Source organism: Aedes aegypti, chromosome 3 (genome assembly GCF_002204515.2).
Source record: "Aedes aegypti strain LVP_AGWG chromosome 3, AaegL5.0 Primary Assembly, whole genome shotgun sequence".
In the NCBI taxonomy this organism is placed as follows: Eukaryota; Metazoa; Arthropoda; class Insecta; order Diptera; family Culicidae; genus Aedes; species Aedes aegypti.
Window position 1 is genome coordinate 337,771,606 of NC_035109.1, and position 25,020 is coordinate 337,796,625.

General features: G+C 38.2%; 1 protein-coding gene across 2 annotated transcripts in view; it reads right to left on the reverse strand.

Moving 5' to 3' along the window:
• The window catches only part of LOC5575534, an 89,497-nt gene extending 67,635 nt beyond the window's left edge, over positions 1-21,862 (reverse strand). The window contains exon 1 of one of the 2 annotated variants that reach the window (XM_021854988.1): positions 21,582-21,862. The gene's annotated coding sequence lies outside the window, so the exon portion shown is untranslated. Of the gene's footprint in view, positions 1-20,901; positions 21,375-21,581 lie in introns of those variants that run through there. The other variant, XM_021854989.1, reaches the window with a different exon arrangement.
• Between the last annotated feature and the right edge of the window lie 3,158 nt (positions 21,863-25,020).

A 25,020-nucleotide genomic window follows, 5' to 3' on the forward strand; every position in this document is an offset into this window, starting at 1 on the left:
GAAGCATTTAAAGGTGCTTCAATTATGATACAACGATTGATATAAATTGTTGGAATAATTCGTGAATTACGAATCTGTTCAAAACGAAAAAAATGTTGACACTTCAGGATGCATGGGCAACAATTCGAGATGCATCCAGATGGGCTAGGAAAGAGATATCTCCGTGTCTGAAAGTTAAGTCATATAAATACACAAGTATGGCAGTTAAACATTGACCTTTCAACAAGCTTTGCTTTTTTAAATCCTTCTTTATGAATGATAAGCAAGGTGTTAACATGAAAATAGTCAATAAACTATTCATTTTGAACGATTTTCCGCACTATATAGAATATTACACAATGCATCTGCAACTTTTTCTAATTTCCTGTAAACGGTCAACTATGGATGGTTAAAGAACATATATGAATCAATGTGAGCCACCACGTCAGACCAAACTTGAATGTCTACGCCTATTTTTGATTGTTTCATGAGTTATAAAGTTAGAACGGTTTACTCATTTATAAAAATGAAGAACAAGCTTTACCAAACTTGGGCTTATTGGTGAATGTGAAAAAGATGATTCAATTTTGTCCAATATTGAATGCTTTATATTGATTGCAAAAAAATCTTCCAGTACCGGTATTTTACCGGTACTACCGGTACTGAGAGTTCCAGTACCGTGGAACCGGTACTCGTCAACAGGGGTCGGTACTAGGAACCCTATGCACGGCCACGGCCTGCGGTTTTGATGACGAATACATTCCCTAATAAGCTATATACATGAGGGATTCCACGGAGGCATGCAAGTCGATTCTGATCGACCATTTCAAAAATATCTGAAACTTTGCACAGTTTTTCAGTTCCATCTAAATCGTCATTTTCCGATATCAAATCTTCAAGTTGAGTCACGACTAACTTTTCAAAAGAGTGTATGTGAAAATGGTTCAAAAATATTCAAAAAGCTGCACAGCAAAAACGGTTCGTTCGATTGTTAGACAATAAAAAAAAAAAAAGATTCCAAAAAAATACACACAGTAAAAAAAATTTTTTATTTGCATTAAAAAACATCATTTTTGTCACAAAAACTCAAATATCTCAAAACCCTATCGGAATACCAACGTAATTTTTTGAGGGAAAACGGTCCATTATATTAGCTATCTACCATAAAAATTTGGTGATGGTAAGCCAATAAACAAAAAAGTTATGACATATCAAATATTTCACAAATTTGACACTTAGTGAAATTTTTTTTTTTCATTGTTAATTTTTTTTAGGACCGCAGTTTGTTGCTGAATTTTTTGTTAAGGGTACCACATGGAGTTAACAAGTTGTTTTCATGATATTTTATTTAGTTATTCATAACTATTATAGCATCTATTAGAAAGTTAGACGCGATCCAGTGTTGTGATCTAAAATCTTGATAGTGTCATATTTTTTATTGTACGTAACTGAAGAAAAATTCTCTCAATAGTGTTGAAACCTTTTGATAAAAGAAACCTATAAGAAATCTAATATTGAAGACAAAAGCTACAAAAAAAGTTTTCTATACAGGTATACGACTAGTTTACCTGCAAAAAGTTTACCTCGTAGAGAACAAGGCGGGTCTATACCCAGGTGATCTAGTATACGTAAAACAGGTCGGTTTTCTCGGCGCTGGTTTTCTCCACAAAGTTAAAATCTGATTACACCTGGGTATAGACCCGCCTTGGTAGAGAATAGACTTTGTTAATCATATTTGGGAGAAAGCGAGTAACTTCAACAACATCAAAAACATGATAGGTACATACCATGAACATACTCACGAAAAAGCTAAAAATATACTACCACTATGGTTATAAAAGATTTAATTGTAAAATTTTTCTTCAGTCAAGCAAACGACACCAAACTAGTCAGTAAAAACTTAAAAGTGATTTTGTTTATTAAAATCTAACGAGCAACATGAGTAGTCGCTTTCTCAACTGTTGCAGGCCGTTTGCAGAAAAAAAGTGTTCGAAAGAGCTACAAAATCTCACCGAAAGCACCATAGATAAACTGAAAGCGGCTGGTTATGCTCCAATGTCTACATTGAATACAAATTTACGCATTTGTACGTCCTGCCGTTTAAACGTTGACAAACGGGCAATCTGTACATCATCGGTGGATCAGGTTGCAGGAAGTTCGAAAACAACAACAACTGAGGAATTACTAGATGCACCGACAACAACTGAGAAGTTACCAGAAGTACCAAGTGCAGATAGTCTTGCCACGGTACCATCAGCGACATCTGTTTCAACAAATCAATCAGAAGATGAGTGCATCCAGAAGGTCAACATCGAACGCTTCAACGAAGGGATAGCTGGAATAAAAGTGACTCCGATTAAATGGACGAAGATGGGTTACGTCAATTATCCCGAGAAAAAATACCGTGAAATCAACGAAGCTGTACGAAGAAACCTCTTCAAATTAGGACCTGAGGATGTGGAAAATACAGACTACGATGAGGTAATTATGAATATGAAGGAAAGGTTCTCGAATCTAGCCACGACAAGGAAAGAAAAATTATTGATTTTGTCGATGCTGCCAAGCTCGTGGTCTATTCAAGACGCCATTGATGAGTTCAAAACCAATAGAAATACAGCAAAAGAGGCAAAACAATTCAAAAATAACTGTCTTGCAACCAAAAATGCTAGGTCGAGTACTTCATTAACAGATGAGACAAAAGAAAAAATAATTCAATATTTTGAAGACGATGAAGTAAGTAGAGCTATGCCTGGCAAAAAAGATTATGTATCTGTAAAAAAAGATGGAAAGCGTCAAGCAATCCAAAAACGATTAATGATGACTACTTTGAAAGAAGCGTATACACGCTTCAAGGAAATTAACGAAAATATTAAGGTAGGTTTTTCCTCATTTGCAAGCCTTCGTCCAAGGCAATGCAAGCTTCTATCCAATTCAGGAACACATAATGTTTGTGTGTGCACAACACACGAAAATATTAACCTAATCTTACATAGTTTGAAAAGAATCAATTTATCAAAGGATATTAAAATCTTAACTGGTAGTCTTTTGTGTGAAAATACAACATCAAATTGCTATCTACGATCTTGTTCGGATTGTCCAGATTCTTCATCATTGGAAAATACTTTATTCGCTGAGTTTGAAGAAAATTATATTGATCAGTTATCATTTGAGCAATGGGTGACCACGGATAGGTGTGACCTAGAAACTATTGTAAAACCTGTAGATGAGTTTGTGTCATTTTTTTGCTTGAAATTAGAAAGTTTGATTCCTCACGACTTTATTACAACAGAGCAATCCCGCTTTTTAAAAAATACGAAAAATACATTACAAGATGGTGAATTTTTAGTCATTTGTGATTTTTCTGAAAACTATAGCTTTGTATTGCAAGATGAAGTGCAGTCCCATCACTGGAACGTACAACAAGCTACAATTCATCCATTCGTTATTTATTTCAATGGAAGTACGCAAATTGAACATTTTAGTTTTATTGTAATTTCCGAAGATTTAAGACACGACTCAGTATCTGTAAATTTGTTCATTGCCAAAATGATTAACTTTTTACGCGTTGATAAGTATAAAGAAATCAGAAAGATATATTTCATGTCTGATGGAGCAGCATCGCAGTACAAAAACCGTAAGAATTTTTCGAGCCTATGTCAATTTAAATCAAAGTACGGAATTGATGCAGAATGGCATTTCTTTGCTACGTCACATGGCAAAGGTCCTTGTGATGCTATTGGAGGAACCATAAAGCGCATGGCCACAAGAGCAAGTTTAGCCAAAGAACGTGAGCATCCAATTAAAACTGCAAAAGCACTATTTGATTGGGCGAATCGCAGAAAAGAAGAAGATTTATCAAAATTATCATTTTGTTTTACTACTACTGAAGAGTACGAGTAGAGTACTCAGCGAGCAATATAATAACACGAAAACGATCCAAGGAACCCAAAAATTTCACTGTTTCATTCCATTGTCAGAAAATAAAATTAAAGCAAAACTATACTCGAACTGTACTGATAATGATGCAAAAGTGTTCGATATTGTAAAAAAATTGAATAACAATAAATAAATAAATAAGTATTAACAAAATGTTTTCATGATCTCATAACGCATACCCAAATCCAAAACTTTTAAAGTTTATATATAACATTTAGAAACTCATCGATCATACTCTAAAAAAAATATCCTGGTAAAAAAAAAATATGTTCGTGTAATCTGTTAATTCATTTTAATTTATACATATATACATATACATATAATATTTATACATATAATATACATAATACTAATGAATACATGAAAACGACTTGTTTAATTCACGCAAGGCCCTTAACAATAAAATCAGCAACAAACTGCGGTTCCCGTAATAATTTACACCGAAAAAAAATTTTTTTTTTCTACTAAATGTGAAAATTGTGACATGTTTGAAATGTCATAACTTTTTTGTTTATTGGTTTACCATCACCAAATTTTTATGGTAGATAGCTAATATAATGGACCGTTTTCCCTCAAAAAATTACGTTGGTGTTCCGATAGGGTTTTGAGATATTTGAGTTTTTGTGTCAAAAATTATGTTTTTTTATGCCTGTGTGTATTTTTTTTGGAATTTTTATTTAGTTGTCTAACTTTGTTTCTTTAGTTGTCTAACAATCGAACGAACCGTTTTTGCTGTGCAGCTTTTTGAATATTTTTGAACCATTTTCACATACACCCTTTTGAAAAGTTAGTCGTGACTCAACTTGAAGATTTGATATCGGAAAATGACGATTTAGATGGAACTGGAAAACTGTGCAAAGTTTCAGCTCAATAGAAAAAAATGAATTAAAAAATTTACCAAATTTTGGTGCTGTTGCTTGGAATCACTCACATATGTTCTTTTCGGAAACAATGAATTTTTGAAGTCTGGAAAAAAATCATGAAGCACAGCAAAAAATAAACTGTTATATCACGCCAGTTGCACATCGGTCCCGTCGCAAATATGATGTACAATTATATCATTTAAACGTATAAAACTAGCCAACTACTGCTAAAAATTGAGGTCGAGCTATCAATGGAACCGGTTCGACAAGTTGGCGAAAAGATGTAAAAGTAAAACTGGGATTCAAGCCCTGTTCTAGCGAGTGAGAGCTGCGCCCGACATCTTTCAGTCATCTCTCCACGCTGAATGTAATGAATTGAATTTGATACAAGTTTTGTGTTGCTACTCGAAATGTTTTTTTTTTTAAATTTTCGTCGATCGAATACGATTAAGTTTTGAGCGGTTTTTAAATGAAATCTCATATTATGTGTGATATTTTCTTTTTCTTCGTATGTTTCTTTTCAGATTTATAGAGTTTTTTACTGTTTGTGGTATCTCAATAATCCTCAATAATCTCATTTTCAAGAAACTGGCTCTGCTATGGGTCATTATCGTTTGAGCCTTTTATTATTAAGATTGTTGATTTTATAATGTATTCTGAAAAGATAAAGAGGTTTAGTGCCTTTTTGAGAAAGAGTTAAATTAAAAATCACTCAAAGGGGCTTTTCCCTCTTTCAAAATTTGAAGTTAAAAAATAAAATGAATAAATAAATAAGTTTTGAGCGGAATATTGTTGTTAAATGGATGTAATCCAATTCATTCTTGATGCATAGTTAATTTGCGTGAGGATTATTCTGTACGGATTTTAAGAGGATAAACCACAAATGGTTCATTTCAGGAGAAAATGTTTGCATGAAAATCTTGTGAATTTGCTTGGAGTGTACAGAATGTAATTGTTAGTGGAATAGGTGAAGAACTTTTTCTTACGATCGGGAAAATGTTTGGCAGTTTTTCGGAACAAGTTAGTAGTAGTTTCTGGAAGAAGTTAGGCGATTTTTAGTTGCAAATCCATTAATCCTTCATGGATCAAATTCTTCGATAATTCTTAGTTTTTTTGTATTATACTTTAATAATATTGTTGAAAAGTGTGAACCAAACTGTTACTGTCTGACCACATTAAAGAAAGATCAATAAAATTAAAACAAATTGTGTGTTGTTAGTCGAGAGGGGTTTATTGGCATTTTAATCGATGTCATTCATTCAAATTTGAAGCGGAATATTGTAAGAAAACTAGATGTGATCGAATGAAATTACGTTCAAAAGTACCAATAGCTGAAATTTACGTCGGTCGATATTACTATTTTTTTTGCTGTGTACGTCACTTACTTGCTTACTGATTCACAAATTCACCTAGAAAGACATTTACCTACAATGCCAAAGTTTTGGGTCACCTGTAACGCATGAACATCATTTTTTGTTAATGTTTCTGCCATTGTTCGACAAATTTCGATAATCAACAGCCAAACTCTTTTAGGACACAATAATTCGGTTTTAAAAAATCAGAGGAATTTTCAAAAAAAAAAAAAAATTTTTTGCCTACGCAGCGTCCCTGAAACAACATCATGAATTCAATACTTCTTCTTCTTCATAGCATTACGCCACGCCCTCACTGAGAAAAAAAAAAAACAAAATAAAGAAACAAAAAAATCTGTCATGAAATTTGCAGCTGTTTTCGAACGTATGATTGATTGTACATTTATCCAACGAGGCACGCCGAGTTGGATAAATACAACGAGTGCTGAAAAAATCGTGTTTTGCAACGAGTAGCATACAACATTTTTTGCTATTTCGAAAAATGCCGTTTCAACTGGATTAATTCTAAAAGCACAAACCAACATTTCAAGAGAACCCACATGGACATACAGCCATGCGTATACGCAGTCTCAATTCAGTATTTTTCTATCACGTAGCCTGTGACACAGTAGTACCCATGAATGTCACAATATTTTTCGCTCCCTTCGGTATCATGCAGATCTATATTCCCTATGGACCTATGCACGGGTTCACTGTCTGACGTTTTAGCGGTGCCGTGTTATTTATGGGACCATGGCAACCAGTGAATTCGACACCGCTCAAACGTCAAATTAGTGAACTCGTGCATCGGTCCATGGATCAATGCACGAGTTCACTAATTTGACGTTTGAGCGGTGCCGAATTCACTGGTTTCCATGGTCACATAAATAACACGGCACCGCTAAAACGTCAAATAATGAACGCGTGCATCGGTCCATTAGAGGAATGAATAGGTAAGAAAGCACAGACAGCAGCTGATAATAAATGCTGGACGATCCGATCCCTCGTCAGAATCGCCAACCTGTGTCGGAGCCTGATCGCACAATTGATGTAGAATCTATTGAAGTGACTCGCCGTGTAAACCAAATGGAAAGTCACTTCGCTCGAGTCGGGAATTGTCACCTCGCTATAGGACACCGACAATTCTCTCCTAACGCCAGACGTAGAAAGAACTCAAGAATCATATGCAATTTTACTTATTCTGTGCGGCATTTAAGCCAAGACGAGTCGGTGAGGTGTCGACTCGCTTCCATTTGATTAACATTAGTCGCCTCACGTCACCCGAGGTGAGAACGACTCGTCTCGACTCATACGCCGTGCAGAATAAGCATGGCATGAAGAGACTGGGCTGGGACACAGGGTTATTCCGTCAGCCGCCTAGTAAAATAGTACTGAAAAGTGCTACTTTTCAGCACTGAAAAGAGTGCTGAAAAGTAGCACTTTTCAGCACTGTTTCTTTTGGTAAGAAAAGTAGGCCGTTGTGTTGATCAACTTCTCAGTGAAAAGTTGATTGGTTTGCAACGGAATTGCAAAATAGTAGTTTACGGAACAAGTCGCAGAATGATGATTTTTACAGCACAAGTCGTAAATTTATCCTACGAGGCTTGCCGAGTAGCATAATCACGACGAGTGCTGTAAAAATCGAGTTCTGCAACGAGTTACGTACAACATTTTTTTCAATGTCGTAGAAGACCACTTGAGGGTATCAGAAATTATATCGGAATGCAATCACCATTATTTTACAATTTCTAAAAAAATGTTGTGTTATGATTCATTACGCAACACAAACCAGTTGCGTAATGAGAAAGCGTTGCGTAATGAATCATTACAGCACTGGTTTCAGTTGCGTAATGACTATTCCCGCACTGCATACTTCAGTGCAGGAAAGTAGGCCGTTGCATGACAGATTGGCGTGATGAAAAACAGCCTATTACGATGAGAAATTGCAAAAAAAATCATTTTTTTACTCTAATTTGTATACAATTTTTGAATTCATTTAATTCTATCACTTCAATTCACACACTGAGTAAAATTAAGTTTATTTGAACGATGAAAGTCGATTCACATCAATCTAATTAATCTGAACGAAAACATCGATTTTGGGAGCATCGATCAAAAACCATCCAACGCTACAGCCCATCCATAATAATGTAAGCATAGCTGTATGCTAACCTCAGCAGATCACACTTCCGATAGATGGATGAATCAAGCTTATTGTGTCCAAGTTCGATTGTGTATCTCTTTTTCCCGATGCAGTCGCATTAATTTTCCTCATCATTCGCTTGATTCGTTTTTTTAAATATCTCTCTTCTATCCTCCCTTTCCCGCACTACTCCAGGCTTCACGTAGAATCTGCATCCGTCGTCTCATCGTTGTCATTTAAATTAGCATTTTGTAAAATTTTTTACCTCGTTTGCAATGGGCGGGTGGAAGCTCACCGAACCGCTTCGGAAACTGCTTACGGGTTCAATGAGTTTTATTACACTACTAATTGGGGGGAGACTTAATTTTCCGTATGTGTGTATGCTTGCGGAACGTAATTACGGATTCCCTCCCTTTGCCATGGTTCCACCTACGCATTACCGGCTCCAACGGTTTGGGTAACGATTGTAACTAGGCCCCACCCCTAAAGGAGACGCAGGGTAATTGGAGGTTGAAGGTAATTTCACCTATAATGGGAAAACAATTACATGATCTCGCGTTGCGGTCGTCGTCATCGTCGTTGCGGTGGCGATGCACTGCTTTAGGGTGTCCTAGAAGTATCGCTTTGATAACTAGCAAATACATATTTGTACCGAATGTAGAAGGAGAAAAGAACAAATTTTCGACAAATTTTGGCCCACTTTGTATAAAAATCCGAAAATTGGCACAGAATTCTTGAGTTCTTGGCAATAGTTTATTATCTGGAGAAAAATTTCTCTCTAACTACACTCCAAATTACGGTATTTAAGTTTATAGTTTCAATCCAGATATGTGATCTCCTGTTTCAGAGTTCTTCTTGGCATTACGTACAGAGCCTGCTTATCAGCTTAGTGTTCTTATGAGCACTTCCACAGTTATTAACTGAGAGTTTTCTTTACCAAAGATGCCATTTTCGCATTTGTATCGTGTGGCAAGTACGATGATACTCTATGCACAGGGAAGTCAAGTAAATTTCCATCACGAAAAGATCCTGGACCGACCGGGAATCGAACCCAGACACCTTCAGCATGGCTTTGCTTTGTAGCCGCGGACTCTAAAAACTCGACTAAGGAAGGCCCCAGAGTTATTTAATATATTGTTTCAGGTTTTCGACAGAATGTACCTTCTGTTTTAGCGCCAAAGTCTCTCAGAAACAACGGAGATTGAGAAAAACTGGGTTTAGGTGCTTCTTTTGGTGGATACCGTAAACCAAGAGCAGATTGATCACTATTTTACAACTAATTGATTAATAAACGAAAATCCGAATTTAGTATTATACTATTTAATTCCGCTAGAGTTTGTATCCTTTGACAGATACGCGTATTTCAACCTCAACTGTGTGGCCGTGTTCAGTGTCATGTACTAGACCAAGTCGAGTCTAGTACACAACACTAAAGATGGCCTTTAGTTGAGGTCGAAATACGCGTATCTGTCAAAGGATACAAACTCTAGCGGAATTAAATGCTATAGGGAAAGTGTACCAGTTATGGCCATAGTGGTTCCCTATTTGGACACATATGAACTTTCAATACCTTTCACATTTTACATCTTTTTGAATGTCTCAACATCAAGATATATCTTTATTCTTCCTACTACAACACACAAAATCTTTCAAAATGTGAAGACATTCAAGTAATCACGTATGGCGAAATAGGGAACCACTATGTCCATAACTGGTACACCTACCCTAGTATTAAATTCGGTTTTTCGTTTAGTTATAGGTGGTAGACTGGACTTAGAATGACAGTGTTGAGAAGCCGTACCCATATTTTCTGGGACACCCTATAGCTAAGTGAGGTAGACGCGAGAGAAGCTCCCCTCCAACCCCCAAAACCTCAGTCCGTCTGTAGCGGTGGTGGTGGGTTACCGGTTGGCGGTGAAATAAAAGAAAATATTGTGCATTTATAATATGCGCGCACGATATGCACACGGTATGCAATCGACGCAGAGCTGCGATGCGACCTCAGCGACAAAAGAAGCGCAAGGCAGACAAGGTGAAGACGAAGATAATCATGGTCCCTGGAATCGCAGGACGGCAAGCCTATACCTACATACATAAGCAACGCTGCATTGGAATGAGAGAAATCAGCATAAAAGAGCAAACAGAATCCGCAAGAAGGAATACGGAGAACATGCAGTAGGAAACTTCAAGATATGAGAAGTGAGACTGCAGTTGGTGGCTGATACTGAATGGAAGTTACCCAGGAAGGGCCCTCATTAGATCAGTTCACGCTCTGCTCTATTCGTTCAAAAATATGAATTCAGAATGGCACTTCGAAGAAGGTGTGTATTCAATCCCTGATAATACTGTAATCGTAGTTTTTGCAATTTCTCATCGTAGTGGGTTATTCATCGTGGTAATCTGTCATGAAACAGCATCGAACTATGTTTATCGGAAGAGTTCATTACACAACTGATTCCAATTGCGTAATAATTCATTACGTAACTCATTTGAATTCTGAAATACTCATGGGTGTTCTACGAAATTGCAAACTAGTATTTTACGCAACAAGGTGCAGAATGAAGATTTTTACAGCACGAGTTGTACGTTTGGATAATTACGACGAGTGCTGTAAAATCGAGTTCTGCGCCGAATTGCGTATATTTTTTTTGCAATTTCATGAAAGCTTACTTGAGGAATAATTTTAAAACAATTTAAAAAAAATATTTTCCATCAATCTGCGCATGGCCGTCCGCAGCCATGTTTGAACAATTCTAATCATAGTAGGTTTTACTGAGCAATTGTCACAATTTTTCAAACCATCGTCCGGATAGTATCATAATTCGAAACAATGAGAGATTTCGATTCTGATGTTCCGATTGATGTTGAGTCGGCAGCCGAAGTGGCCCTGGATGGTCTCCTACCGGAGAAATCTATTCTGAGTCCAGTGCAAAAGGCGGCGGGAGAAGTCATGATATATCCAACTGAAGATTCCAGAGCCACAGTAGGAGCGGAAAATATTCCTCAGCTACCCAGTACATTGTTTCGAAGTTCCAACATTTGCACCCAAATGCGACTGAAAGCTCGAATGTTCCAAACCCAGTTCAAATTAATAACTGTGTTATTACTGTTTACCAAAATAAACAAGTAGACATTTTTTCATTTAAATATACTCGTTTGAACTGATAAAAGAAATAATTTGTTAATTCAATAAAAGTACAACAACTTATTGAACTCTCTTGAATTATCCATTTTATTCAGATAATGATGATTACCGTCAAACGGGGTAACTTGCAACAATTTTCAACTTCAAAGCTATATGGATGAAGAATTTGAGGGTTCAAATGAGACAAAAACTATCTGGTACCCTCATCGCCATATGAAGAATACTACGTGGTATTAATTTTATCAGTATTTAGTTTTCTGCGTTCAGGAGAGACAAAAAAATATGCATTTTTAATGCTACCCCTGATTTGGGGTAACATGCAACACATAGTGCTACCTAAAGCATACTATTAAAAACTTATCCTATATCGTGTTATTATGATCATATAATGGTTTTCTGCACAGAAAAAAATATTTAATTTTCAATGAGATGTAAACTGAAGTCTGCTGTAAAAATAAATCAAATTCGTGTGTTGTTACAGCATCATGTAAATTTAAATGAATAAACATTTAATTTTCAACTAATAATGGTTGAATATTACATGATCGTGTAAGTTTAAAGCGAATTCGATTGAAAAATAATGGATTGGTCGTTGAAATTTAGGTTTATTTTGATGCTCCAAATATGTGCATGAAATTAAACTTAAATTTACAACATTTTTTTAGCTGTGTGCAGTAAAAGCATGACAATAATTAGAAACAGACTACACATCTCTTAGAAAACTAAATATTATTGATTGAATTATGAGTATTGAACCAATTTGATTGAAAACAGCATTGGCATTGCATAGGTTGTCCACACAGGAAAATTCTAGCATATCATAAGTCTTGACAGTTATTGAAAAGCCATTAAGACGTTTTTATGCAACTTTTCCACAAATACAATGGTATTTTAGGTTTTACTTCACAAAACTTATTTTTTAGACATATTTAAATCAAAGCAACGTATTACATATTGATATGTATGTCTTAAAAGGGTCGCTGTTGGTGTTTTGTCATAACTTTCATCAAATTTCATGCAGAGAGTTCCCAATGGCAGATTTGTTAGGTAATTTTCATGCAGATTTTCTAAAATATTCATTATTTTCATGAAGAAAATAAGACAAAATCTAATAATAATAAGATTTATTTAAATTTGTCAACAATAAGTACCAAACGCGTATTGAATTGGTTGAGGTACAAAAATTTTAATGTTCAATTTTGCCTTTTCATGTGTTTTTGAAGACGAACGGCAGGAAATATCAAATAATTGAGATCAAAATTGCTGTTGCATGTTACCCCACAAGGGTAGTCAAAAACGTTTTTGGATTTTTATAGTTAACACCATAAAATTATCAAAACTTTTATATTGTCAATTTGTACACTACTAAGTACTGTAACTGATAGCAACCCAACTAACATTTAGTGCAAATGTTAACATTCTCTAGGCCTTCTTTATACGGCTTTATGCTGAATAAAGGCGCTGTATATACGAACGAAAGCTTCTATGCGATCATTTTACCAACAAATCTGGCGAATCTACTCAGCTACTTTTAAGCTGTGTTGGTAGCTCTTATTCATATCGATCATTGCTCTATCTCGACAGTTATACGACAAGTAGCTATGTAACATCTTCGGAAGGCGCTTTCTCAACCATTTTGCAACTGTTGAATAATTATTATACAGCTTCGCTGTATTATCTATTAAATATTATTTTCAAGCTGTTTCACAGCTTCCGGAGTTCATATCATAAGTATCTGAATTTAATGTTCCCAACGTTACCTGCCACCGCTTGGAATCGAACTCACGATCTCTGCATCCACAAGTCTCGACGCTGTCCTTGTTGCCACAGTCTATATCGAAAGGCAAACACACCGTTTTGTTCTACGTCGAAAACGGATCACACAATATTTTATAATGATCGTAAAAGATGCCATAGCCACGCTTACACCACTTCATCAGGCTCAGGGGGGGTATATGCAACGAGGTTCGCCTACTGTACATGTTTTGTGGGTGTATTCGTTTGGCTCACAACGCTGCTAGGCATCCCGCTGTTTGAGTGTTGAAATGCATCAGCATTTGCTGTCTGGCATGGCCCGCGTTCGACCTGTGCTGTTTGGGTCGCCCCGTGTGAGAGATGATGCTGTTTGGGACGGCCCGCCCGAGAGATGATTGTTAGGCGAGCTTTGTTTGTAGTTGACAGCCGTACACCCACCCTGATCAGGCTGTAACAGGATGCGAAACGTCAAACGCAATGTTTACATCCAACAAGCTGAGTAGATGCGCCACAAGTTGTTGTTTATAGCATACTGCTGTATGCTCGCTGTATAACTAACGACAAAGCGCTTCTTAAATATATATTGAGCAGCATAACAAATCATATTGTATAGAAGCAGCCGGATTGATGATGGCGAGTTTTATTGCACATCATTAGGTTGCTATCCTTTAAGGTGTTGAGTTACAGTTTAGTGAAAGTTGCAAAAGCGATAACTGACGAAATTTATTCAGCTAAGATTTGTAGCTGCAAAACGTTTGCGTTACAGCTGTATTAACGCTAATCGTTCTATTTTTGACAGCTTTCATTTTTTGCTGCGTTCGCTGATTCAATTCAACTGTTATACAGCACAAAGCAAATAATCTTGGCTTATAGCGCTAAAATTGTTAGTTGGAAAATGCTTCAAATGACATATTTTGACCGTTTGTGTGATACGAGGAACGATTTTCAACATTAATTTCGTACAATCCAATGTGTAATATGATTTTCTCCTCCAGCAAACCATCCAAAAAAAAAAAACAATACCCAAACCCTTTTTAAAATCTTATGAACCTAAGGTCAATAAACGGCGTAATAAATTATAATAATTTAACTCAATGTTGAACGAAACGACAATTCGGTTACATGTCGAAGTGTTTCACCCCTGTTGCAAGATACCCCGTTTGACGGTACACAAAACCTAAGCACAAAAATTCATAGACCTCTCCGTTTTTCTAAGAATGAAGTGGTGTAAATTGATTATGCTTCATTATGTTACTTAAAAGCGCTGGCGTAATAAGCCATTTCGCAGCTAAAATGCATTGCGTAATGAGTCATTACCAAACGCTTTTCAGTTGGGTAATAGACTCATACGACAATGCGGGAAAGCAGACCATTCCATGACGGGTTGCGTGATGAAAAACAGCCTATTACGATGAAAAATTGCAAAGAATATGTACGCAACTTATTAGTGCGTAATAAGCCAATACAACTTTAACGCTAGTTTGCTATAATTTATGAATCACCCCCTTCTGACATTTCTTGCCTACACTATAATATTTTTGTTTATAGTTTAATCGAAGCAAGCTTTGTGTTTATAATTGTTTAATGTCAGAATATTTCGCACGTGTATTCAGTCTCAGGTCTTCAGGCAATCCATATTCCAGGTTACAAGTTGAGAGTTCAAAGTGGCTAACGAAGGACAATAACACAAATTGACTTCATACCAAGTATTGCAACTTTTGCACCCTTTTAGAATCACCCAAAATTTCTTATTATCACAGTCGAATCTCGCATACAATTTCGCAGAGCTAATGTATACAAGCAAGGTCTGTCATAAGATTGGTTGTTTCAGCTCTTTGACAGTTGGCCAGTTAGCCAACCTAGTTAAACAGATCTTGCTGTGTGCATTTAATCCAAGAGGATGTCAGATTGTGATGCTTCCGTAGCCAGCATCAAAACTATGCAACCCTGCATTGAGGTTGTCTGTCAGCTTGGGCCTTTGACTCGAGCCTGGTAATGCTGGCTACGGGAACATTGTGTTGGTTGGTATAGTGCTGCCAGTGCCTTGATTAAATCGTAGTGTGATAATCGTTGAGCCCAATCGGGGGGTCGAGGCGAAATTATGCTTGCAGGGATGTCACAATTATTGCAACAATCTTAACATTCGTGGAAGACCTAATATATGTTCAATGAAATGGTGTATTGAAGAGAATAGGTGACATGTAGGGTTCCTAGTACCGACCCCTTTTGATGAGTACCGGTTTTACGGTACTGTAACTCTCAGTACCGGTAGTACCGGTAAAATACCGGTACTGGAAGATTTTTTCCAATAAATATAAAAATATGCAGCTTTTTTAAATTCGTCAATAAATACAGGTTTGCTTAAACCTGTTCTTGCTTTTAATGACTTAAAACACTTACAAATATGGTCTTACAATAACAATGAGTAAACCGTTTCTACTTTATAACTCATGAAATAGATACTCAAACATATGTTTGAACTTCATGTTTTGTCTGACGTGGTGGACTACATTTATGTAAATCATCCTTACTTGATCGTTTTATAGGAAATTCAAAAAAGTTGCACACGTATTGTGTAATGTTGTACGTGGTGCGGAAAATCGTTCTAAATTAATAATTTATGGACTATTTTCATGTACCTTTAAATGCTTCAATATTCTGAAACCTTTCTTTACATTTGTACCTAGTCAAGGATTCTTGGTATTCACCATCAGTTGCTTCATTTGTATTCGTTAATCAATCATTAGATAATCCTGTTGATAATCAACTGAATCATTTCAGTGCAAAAACTCTCATTTTTTTTAATGTTCCAAAACATGTTTTAGCAGAAACAAGATGCAAACAATGATCATGCTTCTAACAATTTTATGTAAAGAGATAAATGATCCTTAGTGCTGATAAAATTATAATTCGAATAAGCCTTTATGTAATACAATCGATGATCGATCGAAGAATTTGGTTATCAACGAACTTTACCAAACTTACGTATTATTTATTGTGAAGTAATTTAATGATTTAAACGATATTATATTTTTCATCAGAACCGAAAATACCGGTACTCAAAGCATTCCTTTACCGGTATTTCGGTACCAAAAATTGGTCGGTATTACCGGTACTTTCGGTACCGGTACTCCCGGTACCAAAACCCTAGTGACATGCAACGGATCACCATACAACAACACAAATCAGGTGAATAGAATTGTGCCAAATTTATTTGATGAACCTTTGCTAAATTTATCAAAGAATTCATGCTCAAGTGTTTATTCATTATAGTCTTCCAGGTCGTATCTATTGATGTGATCCTCTCTAAAGGGCTTTAAATGTGGTAACACAACATAATTAAAGGACGTTTAGCAACCATTATCAATATTACCGCCAACTTAGCATATATCGCTTATCTTTGACTTCGCTTTACTTGTGAAACGCGTTTGGTGCTCCCGCATTTGATATTTGCATTTTAAACGCACACAGCGATATCTCTCAAAAGCTAGCAAATGTTGAACTAGATTTTGAACCTGTATTTGAACTGACATGTTAACTCTCCCTAACTCCCCGAGCAGCACACATGTTATAATCGTGCATTATCAACTGATATATGACTAAATCTGGTCATATATAGTTTTAAAATACTCTATTATAACATCTGTGTTGCTCGGGTCGGTATTGAAGGGATCATCGAGTTATCGAGGTATCGGGTTACAGAACACAAAACCAGTGCAACTGTGATCCAAGAGACCATCGAGTTAGCCATGAAAACCAACTTTTACTATGGTTCTCTAACTCGATATCGCGATAAGTAGAGTTAACTGTATAATACTTTTGAACAATCATCGTAAGTGCAGCGTCGGAGATCTTGTGGTTGTTTTATGGACAAACGCAATTCTAATGTGTCAACGAAGCTCGTAAAATACCAACGACAAACTTTTACAATATTTTGCGACAATTATTATGCAGTGGGAGAGAAGAGGGGGCTATGTTATGTTAAAATAAATGTAAATGATTATATTCAATGACAATCTATTAATACAGCGCCATTGATTTGCCATCCATTTTTAACTCCAACGGCACATCCCGGTAAATTTGCCGCACATTCCGACTGTGTTGAGCAAATTATCAACAAAACAAGTTTCGGCGATTCTGTGGTGATTGTTGGGAACTACAATCTGCCACATTTACTATGGTCATACGATGACGACGTGAATTCCTACATTCCGACGAATGTCTCGACTGAGCAAGAGCTTTCTTTTGCTGAAAACATTGTCGCTACTGGACTACAGCAGATTTGTAACGCGCGTAATTCCAACGGTAGATTGCTCTACTTGGCTTTTGTTCACAGTAGTGAGGTTGAACTACAGTGATACCTCCATGAGTCTATGTTCCATGACTCGATATCGACTCATGGAACCATTCTAAAACCAAAATTTCATGGTTACTGTGATGGTCCCTAGAAGCAGCTTTCCAAAGGATTGCTGTTCCATGACTCGATATTTCCATGAGTCGATGGTCCCTTCAATATCGACTCATGGAGGTTTCACTGTACTTGAAGCGCCATCAGCTATTTTACCAACTGCCGCCATTATAAACCGTGTGTGCTACGCCTGGCCACGCGCAATGCCAGCGAGAATCCAGACGTTGCAGTAGGCCAAGATTTTGATTTTCTACGATGTAACTATGAAGTCGTTATTGATGATCTACATCTGTTGAACTGGGAGGAAATCTTCAACGGAGCAAATATCAACGAAACGGTCGATACTTTCTACACATTGGAATTCGGAATCATTAGCAGACACACTCCGCTCCGCAGAACTAATCCTCAGCGGTCAAACTATCAGCCATGGTGAAATTCGGATCATCGACACCAAAGAAACGTTATAACGTTAGAACTCTTAGTTCATAGTAAAATGTACGCTGCGGCTATTCCAGTAATATCGCAATATCAGCACGGCTTCGTGAAGAATCGGTCAACAGCTACTAACCTCATGGTGTACGCTAGTGCTGTGAACTCTAGCTTGGAAAATCGCTGCCAAGTGGATGGCGTTTACGTAGATTTTTCCAAAGCTTTCGATAAGGTACCCCATGAGTCAGCAATGCGTAAACTTGAGCGGATAGGTTTTTCCGACTGGTTGATCTAGTGGCAACAATTACATCTACGAGACAGAACCGCCTTTGTTAATCTACGATCCACTAAATCAACTAGTTTCGCTACTCCGTCTGGCGTGCCACAAGGTAGCCACCTCGTTCCTTTGATTTTCATTTTGTTCATCAACGACTTGAGTCATCGACTGAATTCGAAGCATACATAAGGCGATTTGAAATTATACCGTATCATCAGTTCCATGGTCGACTGTGCTGCACTTCAGCAAGATATCGACGTTGTAGCACGCTGATGCGTAATGAACGGGATGGAAATGAATGCGTTGAAGTGCAAAGTGAGAAGCTTCACTAAATCACGGTCGCAGTTGAGCTTCAACTGCATTGCAAATGGTGTCAGCTTTGAACGTGTAACATCGATAAAAGACTTGGGAGTGATAATGGACCGTAAGCTGAATTTCGCTGAACACATCTCAAAGACAACAACGAAAGCTTTCGCTGTGTTGGGCTTCATTCGCCGTAATGCATCCGAGTTTCAAGATATTTACGCCCTGAAGACCGTTTACTGCGCAATCGTTCGTAGCCTTCTCGAATATGCTGTTCGAATCTGGGCATCATATCAAGAAACGCATATTACTCGCATAGAAAGGGTGCAACATTGTTTCATGCAAAGTTTCATCAAAGTGCGGTGCAAATTATGTTCGTTTCTTCAGAGCACTTATTATTTGGACTGCGACGAATAACCCCGCTGAAGACACCGACTCGATTTGATGCTATCGCGCACTTCTATTAGCGTTCCCGCACATGTTAAAACTTCTGCGATAGTCCAGTGGAGAAAGAAATGCGCAAATATGAAGTCATTGAAAAATATGTGCTTGATAGGCGTTTTCCATACAAATTTCATTATTATATAACTCTTCTATAAGAAATACCCGAAATTGGGTACTTCTTGGAAATTTCGATTTCAAATCACAAGAAACCGCATATCAAATCTTTGAACCATTATGTTGGTGCACTTGCATAAAAAACGAGCGATTGTCAGTCAGTATAATAATATCAATAATGCCAGGAAAAATTGTTTCCATGTTCTCACGTAGTACCTAGATAGAAAATATTTGGCGAATTCTACTTATGCGGACTATGCACCTCAAAAGAAAAGTAAACGACTATCTCGATGCGTAGAAAATTCTGGCAAGAAGTGGTCTACAAATCATTTTTCTTTAATGTAGGTACGCACTTAAAAATAAATGTCAATTCAAAGGAACTGTAAAAAATGTCTTGACCATTTCTTCCGCAGAAATGTTTATTTTTCTTGAGCGGAACAGCATAGGGTAAAAGCACCAGTTTTGGCCAACCTAAGAGAAAATGTCAATAACAAATATATGGAAAGCCCTATTCATACTGCAAATATGTCAAATGCAAGCTCTCAATCCATATTATGTGTGTAAAATATCGAAACTGAGCTAAAATCATCATTTCACTTCGAAAATATCGTTGGTCAATATAGGCAACCAGAACCAGTTTCGGCCAGAGACTTAACTTCGGTTTCTAATTCGTCCAATCACATTGATTTCTTATGAGAGTGGCCAGATTAGGAGTACCCTGGCCAAATTAGGAATATGGGAATTTAAATTATAAGGAAAATGGTTTGTTTTTCTTATGTTTTGAATCAATTTGGACAAGTGAATGAAAGTAGCTCTATCATGTGAACGTGATTTACTGAACACAAAAGGTTTCATGCTGATTGGCTATGTAAACGGTGTAACTATGGCCACAACTGGAGTATGGCCAAAACCGGTGCTTCTACCCTACTTTGCTTTAAAATTCTGAAAGAACTGCTGCTAACATTATATGAGAATCTGGATGTACATTCTGCAAAAATTCTGTCTAGGACTATTTGAGACTATTTTTGAAATAATTATAATTGTTGATGCAGATAGTCCAAATATTCGTCTGTCATTTTTTGCTAATAATAACGATGTCATTAAAAATAAATATGTAGCATATATTCGTATGTTTGCAAATTTATTATGAGTTCAAAAATACAGGTTCAATTTATGTTAGTTCTTTTCTCCGATGTATCAAAACCAATATGCAAACGATGATTTTCTTTCTGAGTTTAGTTATAATATTTGGTGTAGTTTTTGCTTGGCTTGCAAATTTTAAAACGAGATAATTTTTGCCAAAATTTACATTCAGTCACATCAAATCCACTGAAAACCGAAGCCCTTAATCGCACATTTACGGTGCCATCTTATTCTTGGTAGGTCCGCCGCCGCTTCCGTCCCGTTTCGCAGTAGTAGGAGTGAGCCCTCGCTCAGATCCGCTTCTTTTTCTCGATTCGCTTCATTATGCAAACTTTCCTCGAGACGCGACTCTTATAGCGGTAAAAGCAATCCTTTTATATTCCATGGAAACGGCATCCGTTCCGCCGCACCGATGTCACCTTACCCTGGCTCGCTACATATGCGTTGATACAATCTCAAAGAGCGCAAGAGAGAGAGAGGGAGCGCAGAAAGATTGCATGAAATGCGACTCAAAACGGAGACATTTCGCGCACTCTCGTGTTCTTCTTGCATTTGCGGTAAGTGCTCCTTTAGACGATTTTGCGCACACCAACACCCGTATCCGTCTCACCATGTTTTCGATCCTAGTAGGATGTATCCAGGTTTTTGTATGAATTCTTAAATCACATGAGTACTTCAATGCCTACACTTTTTCCTCGTCTTTTTATTCTGCCTAATTAATCAAGGTACTCTACTGTTACACATTGAAATTGAAGTGCACTAATACACAGCGGTTCGTTTTTTATTATAATTCGTCCCGTTCGCTCTCGCTTGAACACCGAATGTCACGCGCTTCTCTTGGTCGGTCTTTCGCATATACCAAATCTCCAGGAGAGATCAAACGACATTATAACCCAAAAAAAAAAACATCGTGTGAACCAACCATTTATCGGAAAGAGATAAAGTTGCCACACACCGAAATGAATAAAAACTCCTTCTCACACCCGATCCCGACGCGACGCGAATAACAAAACATCGTAAAAAGATAACAATGTTACGAAGAAGAATCCACACCGGGAAGGATACGACGAACAAAAGCAAGAGAGAGAGAGCGAGCAAACGCACCCAGCACACAATGCAAATCGATGGTTGGATAAAACGAGAGAGCGAGACGGAGAACAACACCGCACGAAGGTATCACACAATTTTTTTCTCCTGTCCCGAAGACTGGTTTTCATTCATGGAGGTACCCGAGAAAGTATTTCACCTTTGCTCGGGAGTGCTAGCATATTTTTTGGCACGATTCTTCACCTCTTTAGCTGCTTGCTGATGAAATGCTGGTCAGCGGTGATTTCAAAATGCACTGATATATTTTCGTTTATTGAAGAGAATTCACTATGACCGGTACGCGTCGTCTTCGAGATTTCACGAGACAAGTCCTAAGCCAGTCCGAAAATGATTGGTTTTAATGTGTCCAATTGGTGATTACCCTAGCCACTCTAATTTGCCTTAATGAGACTGAATTAACGCGAACCGATTTTGCACAAGCCAATGGGTAAGACCGATTCCATTAACTGTACCTTCTCGACTGAAGCGAGCGGTGGTTTGGCTGGACTCGGGAACCTTTCGCGAGAGGAGAATAACAATGGGCTGTCGGATCGGATCGGTGAGAATAAGGTGCAATGAGAGATGAGTGATGAAGAACGAGAGGGAGAGAGAAATAATTGACGTTTTTGGTTGAAATTGGTGCTGATGCTGACGTCTGGTGGCGATGGAGGGAAAATGGGATGCATAGGTAATCGATAAGCGGTTGCCTACGGACATCATGATCGGAGGATATTTTGAGGAATTCGTTTTAATCGGACATCATTATCACAAGTGTTATAATGTAAGGAACCAAAGAGATCACACAAAAACACACAGGAGGTCCTTTCTCATCGTATCTGTTTCGCTACCAATCCATTTGATTCAAATAAGGGTATATTTACAATCGATTGTGTTAGTTTTCGCCCAATGTAATTTCTGCTTTTTTTTTTTTTTTTTTTTTTTTTTTTTTTTTTTTTTTTTTTTTTTTTTTTTTAGATTAGATGGATAGGTACCGTAAGGGAACGGCGAGAGAAAATTGGATTAGATGTTGAAGAGGGCATACCATATGAAACAGTATTACATGAAACGTCACTTCCTTGTGGCTAACGTCCCCTATGTGTTTTGAGAATGACACTACCAAGACAGCCAAATAACACATTCCAAGGGCCAAATAACACATTCGTTCATAGCTTCTGGTTTCCATAATTAAAAGCTTTTTTCATTAATTACTAACTTTTGATGGCACTACGTCCTTCAAGACATAACCTGCGCCACAATGTTACGCCTAAAAACTCGATGCATGGTTGCTAACCTCCAGTTTCTCGATCGCCCCACTCTATCAAGATTCTGCTCCACTTGGTCAAATCATCTAGCTTGTTGCGCTCCTCTTCGTCTTGTACCGGCCGGATTCGAGGTGAACACCTGGGAGGGAGGCATAGATACTACACACGAAATTTAAAAAACAAAGTTTTTCTAAACTACAAGATAACTCCAGTTTGCCAACGACAATCAAGGCAGGCTTGGTGAAAATCGCTAGTTTTCATTTAATTCATTGCGTTTAATTTTCATTTTTAGTGAAAACAGTAAAAAGATGCGTATTTCAACACATTATATCCGGGGTCACAGTGACAGTTCGTGACAGCACAATCTCGGCTCATTTTTACGTTGAGAAATTTTGCATCGGTTTCTCCCTCCCAGGTGAACACCATTTTTGCGGGATTGTTGCCCGGAATTCTCACAACATGCCGTACTCTTCCAGCTTTGGCGACTTTCTGAATACTGGGTTCATCATAGAGCTGCGCAAGCTCGTGGTAAGTTCTTCTCCTCTATACGCCGTCCTCACATACTCTGCCAAAGATTCGTTCAAAAGCTTCTAGCGCTTGCAGGTTCTTTTCCAGCACTGTCCACATTTCATGCCCGTAGAGGACTACAGGTCTTATCAGCGTCGTATACATGGTACACTTAGTACAGAGGTGAAATTTACCAGACCGGAGATCTTGTGGAGTCCGTAAGCACGATTTCCGGCAATGAGAAGTCTTTGAATTTATCTGCTGCAGGTGCTATCCAACGTTACTAATGATCCGAGTTAGACAAATTCGAGCTCTATCCTGCTCAGCTCCTCCAACCAGCAGATATTTCGTCTTCGACGTGTTCAGCAACCACTGGAACGTTCTCCCCACAATGTCCACGTCGTCAGCGAAACAGATGAACTGGCTGGATTTATTGAAAATCGTGCCTCGCATGTTGTTGCCCGTCAATCACTGACTGTCAATCAGTGCACATAAGTAGTCAAGGGGCCTTCCTTAAGGCTGAGCTACAATGATGTTAGCGGCAACGCGGCGCGGCAGTTTTTGACAGAAAATGTATGGGTTAACTGTCAAATCCTGCCGCGCCGCGTTGCCGCTCACATCATAGGCCTATTCACATGACGTCTCAAATCAGCTGATCGGGAAGCACTTTGACAGTTCTTCTAGGAAAATGACAGGCCCGTGTTAGCACCGGTCCTCCACCGATTTGTTTACATGCATAGACGGATCTGTCACATGAAAAGGCCTATTGTAGCTCAGCCTTTAGCCGTGTGGTTTGAGTCCGCGGCAAAGCAAAGCCTTGCTAAAGGTGTCTGGGTTCGATTCCCGGTCGGTCCAGGATCCTTTCGTAATGGGAATTTCTTTGACATCCCTGGGCATAAAGTATCATCGTACTTGCCACACGATATACAAATCGGTTGCAAAATGGTGAGTCGACAACCAGCAAGGAGCGTCCAGCATAGCTCTGGTCCTGATGAGTACCTACTTCACGCTTCCACGGGTCTAACGATGACAAAGACCGCCAGCTAAGGGTTGTGTACTTAGCTGGTAGTGCAACCTGGGCACTGTTGTCCTTCTGACATCAGCTAGAGTGAGGGGGTGCCAGGTGGGAGCTTGAGATTATTGCCTACTCCAAGCGAAAGTCATGCGTATGTTTGATACCTTTACTCTTACTGGCTGACAGCTGAGACGGTAATGCATGCGTATGCTATGATCGTAATATTAGTGTGTGCGTGGTGTGGCCGTCAGTATTCCAATCGCCTCAAGTCAGTCAGTGGTAGATCTCCGGTGAAGTATTCCGGGTGATTCTTCCGCAGTGTTATAAGATGGATGACAGTCTCCCACTTTGTGATTGTTGATTATTTACACCACTTTTAGTACTTCCTCCGGGAAGTGGACGAGCGTCTGGTCTATCAGACCAGGAGCTCAAGCATTGTCTACCTTGGATGTGGCGGGGGCATCGGTGGGATCTGGTGAATCTCTACAAAAACCCACATATCTGCAAGTAGCCCTGAACAAGCGACCTGGTACCACTTTCAAAGTACCTTAGCCCTCTGGAGTGCCAACCGGCACATCAGGATGGATGCCAGTACAATCCTGATTATGGTATACTGCCCGCAACCAACATGGGCACGTTTACGGAATACGTATAGACACCGATTATGCAGAGCTGACAGTCGTGCTATTCCACTTCCCTAGTAAGGATGGATGACACCTCCTCGAAACGGCGAGTGGGCTATTAGTGCGGTTGCCACGTCCCGTTAAAACTTTAGCAAGCCTCCGAGTACGTTCCAAATCGACCACCTTAGCTGATGGAATTAGGTACAGTTGAACGTTTCCTGTCTTGCGCCGATGTG